The 8,475-nt window shown below is 43.0% G+C and overlaps 1 protein-coding gene across 11 annotated transcripts in view; it reads left to right on the top strand.

The window, feature by feature from the left end:
* Positions 1 to 261: 261 nt before the first annotated feature.
* Positions 262 to 8,475, top strand: part of vit (vitrin) — a 92,143-nt gene continuing 83,929 nt past the window's right edge. For 8 of the 11 annotated variants that reach the window (XM_090201756.1, XM_090201755.1, XM_090201754.1 and 5 more), the window contains exon 1: positions 422 to 911. The gene's annotated coding sequence lies outside the window, so the exon portion shown is untranslated. Of the gene's footprint in view, positions 912 to 8,475 lie in introns of all 11 variants that reach the window. The other 3 variants (XM_090201751.1, XM_090201749.1, XM_036945959.2) reach the window with 2 other exon arrangements.

The raw sequence follows: 8,475 nt of genomic DNA, 5'->3' as shown, positions 1-8,475 counted from the left end.
CGTCTGTTTCGGTTAGAATGTAGCGTCTGTTTCGGTTAGAATGTAGCCGTCTGTTTCGGTTAGAATGTAGCCGTCTGTTTCGGTTAGAATGTAGCAGTCTGTTTCGGTTAGAATGTAGCCGTCTGTTTCGGTTAGAATGTGGCCGTCTGTTTCGGTTAGAATGTAGCCGTCTGTTTCGGTTAGAATGTAGCCGTCTGTTTCGGTTAGAATGTAGCCGTCTGTTTCGGTTAGAATGTAGCCGTCTGTTTCGGTTAGAATGTGGCCGTCTGTTTCGGTTAGAATGTAGCCGTCTGTTTCGGTTAGAATGTAGCCTCTGTTTCGGTTAGAATGTAGCCGTCTGTTTCGGTTAGAATGTGGCCGTCTGTTTCGGTTAGAATGTAGCCGTCTGTTTCGGTTAGAATGTAGCCGTCTGTTTCGGTTAGAATGTAGCCGTCTGTTTCGGTTAGAATGTAGCCGTCTGTTTCGGTTAGAATGTAGCCGTCTGTTTCGGTTAGAATGTAGCAGGCAGCATCCTGCCTCTCTCTCCATAGCCTTCTCTGCTTAGACTATTGCACTTGAATTCTGTTTAAAGGCATTTTTTTCCGCTCCGACTCTGCTAACATCCCAAATGGCGCCCTATATATCGTGCATAGGGAATAGGGTGCATTTGGGATGTAGCCTAGGAGTGGGACGGGCGAAGTGAGGGGAATACTTTGGTCCCGTCCCAGTCTCCACTTTTAATACGCGCTCCTACACAAGTCCGGGTGATGCAGACCTAACTGGGAATCTAGACCGACTGGCCGGGAAGACACACGAGCACCACATTCATGACTGACTATTTGGATTGTAATATCAATAAACCGTGGAAGATTGAGGGAAAATTGAAGAAAAACTTGGAATCTAATCTGAATATTTGTCCGTCTTGTTTCCAGGTAGGTTTACCTTGGTTTTACGCAGTGGATGATTAGAATAATTTACATTATTTGACCGGGGACAGTGCGTCTTCTCCACTCTCTGTACTATGCGTCTCAAGTAGTTCTCTGGGCTGTACGGTTACTGCATATCATACGCATATTTTTTTTATAGAGGACATAATACATGTATATTTCTCAGAGATGTACGGACTTGAAAAGCGAATATTGAACTTTAGATTTCCTAACTTGACTTTTTACGAGTTATCTCGTTTTGTTGTGGTAGTAGGCTAGATTTATAGACCCGTGTCCCGACAGACTTACAGCTGCAGCGCGAACAACCAGCACGGACTTGAACCAGTAGCCCTGAGCTATCCTGAGTGGCAGAGCTATCCATACCCACTCCGCGGCACGGGGTTTTTCCAGTTGGGAAGCGCAGTTTCGCGCACCCCTCCCCCTACAGTCCCAAATCCAAATGAAGTTCGGAGCCGCTGAACCTCGTAGATGAAAGTGTGACCATGCCCCTCACACACCTCCGGTGATGCTGTAACGGAATATTTGGTTCTTTGACATCTGTTCTTTGTCATCTAGTGTCTTAGAAATGAAGGTTCCGTTTTATATTCTAGGGAGAACCCTTTTTGGTTCCACGTAGAACCCTTTGGGATTCCATGCAGATCCCTCTGTAGAAAACGTCCTAAACATGAATCCCAAAAGGGTTCTACCTGGAACCAAAACTGGTTCTTCAAACGGTTCTCCTATGGGGACAGCCAAATAACCCTTTTATAGGTTCTAGATAGATCCTTTTTCTGTCAATGGACTAGGAAAACGTGGATGAAGTTTTGAATTGACTGATCCTGTCATCACTTTTGGTGTTATAAACAGTCGGATATGATTCAGATTACAAGGTCTGTTTTATGATTCAGTCAGATATGATTCAGATTGCATGTTCTGTTTTATGATTCAGTCAGATATGATTCAGACATTTGTGTCTGTTGATTATGAATCCCAGGTAGTGTAGACTCTAGAGACTCTATTTATCCATGCAGTCTGTCCAGCAAGCGGGTGCCGGGTCTGACTTGCATTGAAGACGGAGCCAGTAAATATCTCTCCTCTGCCCCGTTGAGACTGAGGGAACGACTGTTTCTTTATTGAGAGCAGCACATGTAGCCTGGTCCTCGATCTGTTGGTGCGGTCTTGCCATACTGCTATGATAATGACCATAGAAGTCCGCGAGGCAACACAAACAGACCTGGGACCTGTCTAAAGCACACAGGATGAATTACTTTAAAGGTGGACTCAGCGATATGACATAGAAAGCAGGAAACAGCATAGTGGGTCAATTTCCATAACAAGTAAGAGCGCAGAAGCGCGAGGCTCATCTGTTATGCTCCCGTGGCTACTACATGCACAGATACTGTGTGTGACTGTGTGAAAGCTACGTTTTGCATCTCACTCATCTCAATATCTCCGGTGCTGCTCGTGGCGACATCATTTCCCTGAGTCTACCTTCAAATACAACAGAGCAAAGCTGAGATATTAAACTCATCACCAGAGCAGAGATATTAAACTTTCATCACAGAACAGAGATATTAAACTCTCATCAACAGAACAGTGATATTAAACTCTCATCACCAGAGCAGAACAGTGATATTAAACTCTCATCAACCGAACAGTGATATTAAACTCATCACCAGAGCAGAAATAAACTCTCATCACCAGAACAGTGATATTTAACTCTCATCACCAGAACAGTGATATTTAACTCTCATCACCAGAACATTGATATTAAACTCTCATCACAGAACAGTGATATTAAACTCTCATCACCAGAACATTGATATTAAACTCTCATCACAGAACAGTGATATTAAATTCTCATCACCAGAACATTGATATTAAACTCTCATCACCAGAACAGTGATATTTAACTCTCATCACCAGAACAGTGATATTTAACTCTCATCACCAGAACAGTGATATTTAACTCTCATCACCAGAACAGTGATATTTAACTCTCATCACCAGAACATTGATATTAAACTCTCATCACAGAACAGTGATATTAAATTCTCATCACCAGAACATTGATATTAAACTCTCATCACCAGAACAGTGATATTTAACTCTCATCACCAGAACAGTGATATTTAACTCTCATCACCAGAACAGTGATATTTAACTCTCATCACCAGAACAGTGATATTAAACTCTCATCACCAGAACATTGATATTAAACTCTCATCACCAGAACAGTGATATTTAACTCTCATCACCAGAACATTGATATTAAACTCTCATCACAGAACAGTGATATTAAACTCTCATCACCAGAACATTGATATTAAACTCTCATCACAGAACAGTGATATTAAATTCTCATCACCAGAACATTGATATTAAACTCTCATCACCAGAACAGTGATATTTAACTCTCATCACCAGAACAGTGATATTTAACTCTCATCACCAGAACAGTGATATTTAACTCTCATCACCAGAACAGTGATATTTAACTCTCATCACCAGAACATTGATATTAAACTCTCATCACCAGAACAGTGATATTAAATTCTCAGCACCAGCGCAGAGCAGTGATATTAAATGCACCAGACTTCATCAGGAAGTGACCTTGTGGAGACATGTTGTTGATGTTTCCTGCTCCTCAGATCCCTGCTCTTTGCTGTGTTTTATGTGACAGAACTTGGCAGATATATGCCAACATTACCTGCCAACACTTCCAGGTACTTCCAATCCATCCACAGGATTCATTCTTTCTACTTCGTCTTTTAGATGTCTTCTATTGAATCAGTTTTCAAAACTTTGTGTTTATAGTCCCATGTTGATCAGTGACATGTGAGGAGGTCGGTGGCTGGGTATGCACTGCTAAGACAGATTTACTCCCCAAAAAACCTTGCTGAAGCCCCCAGTCCACCATACAACAGATCGCTCCAACAAGCAGAGTGACATAGGCGATCAACTGAAACTGACAAACACATTTCACCAACTGTAAATGCCCATGTAGCCAAAGATACACAAGCGATAGTCTCCAATGGCGGCTCATCAAGTTTTTTGGGGAAGTAAATCTGTCTTAGCAGTGCATATCATCCGACATAAAGACACACTGCTCAACTCAACCATAGACCGATGTAGTATCCACAGTCACAACTGACAGGTGGCAAACCAAACTCCACCATCAGCCTCATGGTCACCAAAAAACACCAGTAGCCTCATGGTCACCAAAAAACACCAGTAGCCTCATGGTCACCAAACTCCACCATCAGCCTCATGGTCACCAAACAACACCAGTAGCCTCATGGTCACCAAAAAACACCAGTAGCCTCATGGTCACCAAACTCCACCATCAGCCTCATGGTCACCAAACAACACCAGTAGCCTCATGGTCACCAAAAAACACCAGTAGCCTCATGGTCACCAAACTCCACCATCAGCCTCATGGTCACCAAACACCACCATCAGCCTCATGGTCACCAAACACCACCATCAGCCTCATGGTCACCAAACACCACCATCAGCCTCATGGTCACCAAACACCACCATCAGCCTCATGGTCACCAAACAGCACCATCAGCCTCATGGTCACCGAAAAACACCAGTAGCCTCATTTCTGCAGACATGTTTTGGTACCCTTCCCCAGATTAGTTCCTCGACACAATCCTGTCTTTGAGCTCTATGGACAATTCCTTTGACATCATGGCTTGGTTTTTGGTCTTACACGCACTGTCAACTGTGGGACCTTAAATAGACAGGTGTGTGCCTTCCCAAATCATGTCCAATCAATTGAATTGACCACAGGTGGACTCCAAATCAAGTTGGAGAAACATCTCAAGGATGAAACAGGATGCACCGGAGCTCAATTTTGTGTCTCATAGCAAAAAGTTTGAAAACTTATGTTTTATTTTTATTATTAATACATTTGCAAAAATGTCAAAGCATATGTTTTCCCTTTGTTATTATTGTTGTTTAGATTGCTGAATTATTTTATTTATTTCATCCATTTTAGAGTAAAGCTGTAACGTAACAAAATGTGGAAAAAGTCAAGGGGTCTGAATACTTTCCGAAGGCGCTTTATATACTGAACAAAATATAAACGCAACATGTAAAGCGTTGGTCCCATGTTTCATGATCGCACAATGGCACACAAAGCTTATTTCATCTCAGAATTCGTGCACACATTTGTTTATATCCCTGCTAGGGAGCATTTCTCCTTTGCCAAGATAAAGCCTCCACCTGACAGGTGCGGCATGTCAAGAAGCTGATTAAACAGCATGATCATTACACAGGTGCACCTTGCGCTGGGGACGTAAAATGGCACTCTAAAATGTGCAGTTCTGTCACACAACACAATGCCACAGATGTCTCAAGTTTTGAGGAACCATACAACTGGCATGCTGACTGCAGGAATGTCCACCAGTGCTTTTGCCAGAGAATTTAATGTTAATCTCTCTACCATAAGCCGCCTCCAATGTCATTTTAGGGAAATTGGCAGTACGTCCAACCGGCCTCACAACCGCAGACCATGTGTAACCACACCAGCCCAGGACCTCCACATCAGGTTTCTTCACCTGCGGGATGGTCTGAGACCAGCCACCTGGACAGCTGATATTTTCGCACATTTGGAGAATAAAACCCCTGCCTGTACCCTATCTCAGTGTTTCTAGTTGCCTCCCCAACAAGACAAGTAGAGAAGGTGATCTTGTAGAATGTTGCACGGGGCAGAAATGGCTTACAATACTGTGCTACATTTTTACAGTAGCCAACTGCTTTACAATACTGTGCTACGTTTTTACAGCAGCCAACTGCTTTACAATACTGTGCTACGTTTTTACAGAAGCCAACTGCTTTACAATACTGTGCTACATTTTTACAGTAGCCAACTGCTTTACAATACTGTGCTACATTTTTACAGTAGCCAACTGCTTTACAATACTGTGCTACATTTTTACAGTAGCCTACTGCTTTACAATACTGTGCTACATTTTTACAGTAGCCAACTGCTTTACAATACTGTGCTACATTTTTACAGTAGCCAACTGCTTTACAATACTGTGCTACATTTTTACAGTAGCCAACTGCTTTACAATACTGTGCTACATTTTTACAGTAGCCAACTGCTTTACAATACTGTGCTACATGTTTACAGTAGCCAACTGCTTTACAATACTGTGCTACATTTTTACAGTAGCCAACTGCTTTACAATACTGTGATACATTTTTACAGTAGCCAACTGCTTTACAATACCCCTATTTCTGATGATTTGTCCTACATATGTACTGTATAAGGATAATACAACTGTAAAACGGACATATTTATCAATATACACACAACCTGCTATTGGATACACATTTCCATTTTTTTAATTGAATGTAAAGTTTTAGTCAAATACAAATATTTACCATCAACCAGATGTTGGACCAAATCACTGTTATTCGAGTCACAAGTTCCGAGTAGGACGGATCGAGTCTCGAGTCAAGTCCCAAGTAGAACAGATCGAGTCTCGAGTCAAGTCCCAAGTAGAACAGATCGAGTCTCGAGTCAAGTCCCAAGTAGATGTAACGAGTCTCGAGTCAAGTCCCAAGTAGAACGGATCGAGTCTCGAGTCAAGTCCCAAGTAGAACGTAACGAGTCTCGAGTCAAGTCCCGAGTAGAACGGATCGAGTCTCAAGTCAAGTCCCAAGTAGATGTAACGAGTCTCGAGTCAAGTCCCAAGTAGAATGGATCGAGTCTCGAGTCAAGTCCCAAGTAGAACGTAACGAGTCTCGAGTCAAGTCCCAAGTAGAACGGATCGAGTCAAGTCCCAAGTAGAACGGATCGAGTCAAGTCCCAAGTAGAACTTGACTTACTGAATAATTAATTTTAACAACAAATTGCAAATGCAAGCTTCATGAGTTAATTGTCAATCTCAAGCATTGTTGACATACCAAAAGACCAGTAGGTCTCTGCAGTAATAGTTGCTTGACGTCACATTGCTGGGGAGCTTGAAAATAAACCGTTCATATTTTTGGAGCTGTATATTTATTATGGCAATCCTATTTCCCTACAGTTTGATGTCTGCGCTGCACCCAGTCCTATAGCTGTACAGCAAATCAGCAATCTGTTCACTAGTTTACCCGACCTGTGTTGATTGACAGTCAGCTGGTCCAATCAGAGGGCAGAGCGTGCATTTCACTAGACAATCTGTTGCACGTTTTTTTTTTTTTTTGCAAAATTGACGCTACGGCTAGTGTCTCTGGCAACATGGAGATTAATCGACAGAGACTGTGTCACAAAATGAAAACATTACAAAACCTAGCCAGATCATTTCAAGTCATATCAGTCTCAAGGTTCCAAGTCTCAAGTTATTTTATTTTCTATCAAGTCGAGTCTCAAGTCAGACTCGAGTCCAAGTCATGTGGCTGGAGTCCAAACCTCCGCTATCTACATGTTTTCCTAACCAGCACTTCAATGTGTAACTGATATTTTTTTGCTATTGGATTAAATAGTAGTTAAACTGTCTAAATGGCTATCATTATCTCATCTATTGGTGACTAAATGGCTATCATTATCTCATCTATTGGTGACTAAATGGCTATCATTATCTCATCTATTGGTGACTAAATGGCTATCATTATCTCATCTATTGGTGACTAAATGGCTATCATTATCTCATCTATTGGTGACTAAATGGCTATCATTATCTCATCTATTGGTGACTAAATGGCTATCATTATCTCATCTATTGGTGACTAAATGGCTATCATTATCTCATCTATTGGTGACTAAATGGCTATCATTATCTCATCTATTGGTGACTAAATGGCTATCATTATCTCATCTATTGGTGACTAAATGGCTATCATTATCTCATCTATTGGTGACTAAATGGCTATCATTACCTCATCTATTGGTGACTAAATGGCTATCATTATCTCATCTATTGGTGACTAAATTAAATGTTCTCATGCTATTTCACAGAAAACAAATTCTGCTTGAATGCCTCGGGGTTGAATGCCTCGGGGTTGAATGCCTTGGGGTTGAATGCCTCGGGGTTGAATGCCTCGGGGTTGAATGCCTCGGGGTTGAATGCCCCGGGGTTGAATGCCTCGGGGTTGAATGCCTCGGGGCTGAATGCCTCGGGGTTGAATGCCTCGGGGTTGAATGCCTCGGGGTTGAATGCCTCGGGGTTGAATGCGTCGGGGTTGAATGCCCCGGGGTTGAATGCCTCGGGGTTGAATGCCTCGGGGTAGAATGCCTCGGGGTTGAATGCCTCGGGGTTGAATGCCTCGGGGCTGAATGCCTCGGGGTTGAATGCCTCGGGGTTGAATGCCTCGGGGTTGAATGCGTCGGGGTTGAATGCCCCGGGGTTGAATGCGTCGGGGTTGAATGCCCCGGGGTTGAATGCCTCGGGGTTGAATGCCTCGGGGTTGAATGCCCCGGGGTTGAATGCGTCGGGGTTGAATGCCCCGGGGTTGAATGCCTCGGGGTTGAATGCCTCGGGGTTGAATGCGTCGGGGTTGAATGCCCGGGGTTGAATGCCTCGGGGTTGAATGCCTCGGGGTTGAATGCCTCGGGGTTGAATGCCTCGGG

This window comes from Oncorhynchus mykiss, chromosome 16 (genome assembly GCF_057628025.1).
Source record: "Oncorhynchus mykiss isolate SJ-2025 chromosome 16, ASM5762802v1, whole genome shotgun sequence".
NCBI lineage: Eukaryota > Metazoa > Chordata > Actinopteri > Salmoniformes > Salmonidae > Oncorhynchus > Oncorhynchus mykiss.
The sequence above is the reverse complement of the archived record's forward strand: the minus strand, read 5'-3'. Positions and strand labels throughout refer to the sequence as shown.